Genomic DNA, 750 nt, shown 5'->3' with positions numbered 1-750 from the left:
CACCTAATGTCGATACTAACAACTTTGAGTTTCAACCACACCTGATCCAAATGCTCCAAAATTCTGTCATCTTTCACGTCCTACCTGATGAAGATCCCCATTTACATATTACCAACTTTTTTGGAAATATGTGACACTTTTCAGATTAACGGAGCCTCCAATGATGCTATCCGGCTCTGTATGTTCCCGTTTTCACTCAAGGACGACATGGCTCAACACCCTCCCAAATGGGTCCGTACACACTTGGGATGAACTTGCCCAAAAATTTATCTACAAACACTTGCCTCCCGCTAAAACCACAAAACTCATGACCGAAATTAACTCATACTCTCAAGAGGATGGGGAATCTGTGTACGAGACATGGAAAAGTTCAAGGAGTTATTAAGAAAATGCCCACATCATAGTCTAGAGTGATGGCAACAAGTTTCCCTTTTCTACTTAGAAATCGACGACCGGCGAAATCTACAACCAAATTGAAGAAATTGCTCAAAATAGTTTTCAATGGCACACTCCTAGGGGCCTAAAATCCATAGCCCCGGGGGCCCACAAGTGGAAGAAACCACTTCCGTACAAGCCCAAATCGAAGCTTTATCTACGAAAATAAAGAAGCTTGCATTGACAAAAACGACTTCAGTTATGGCAGACCACATGAAAACTAGAGTTACATGAAAGATGGGGAGAACCAAATGGAAATGGTGAACTACCTCAATAAACGTCCTCGACCACCGGGTCCTCCAAGCAACACCTACA

At 42.8% G+C, this 750-nt stretch overlaps 1 non-coding gene across 1 annotated transcript; it reads right to left on the bottom strand.

Moving 5' to 3' along the window:
- Positions 1 to 301: 301 nt before the first annotated feature.
- Positions 302 to 407, bottom strand: LOC118482450. Its single transcript, XR_004868487.1, has one exon. It is a non-coding gene; the product is annotated as a small nucleolar RNA R71 (small nucleolar RNA).
- Positions 408 to 750: the final 343 nt, after the last annotated feature.

Source organism: Helianthus annuus, chromosome 9, assembly GCF_002127325.2.
Source record: "Helianthus annuus cultivar XRQ/B chromosome 9, HanXRQr2.0-SUNRISE, whole genome shotgun sequence".
Taxonomy (NCBI): Eukaryota; Viridiplantae; Streptophyta; class Magnoliopsida; order Asterales; family Asteraceae; genus Helianthus; species Helianthus annuus.
Note: the sequence above shows the minus strand (reverse complement) of the source record. Positions and strands in the feature narration are given on the sequence as shown.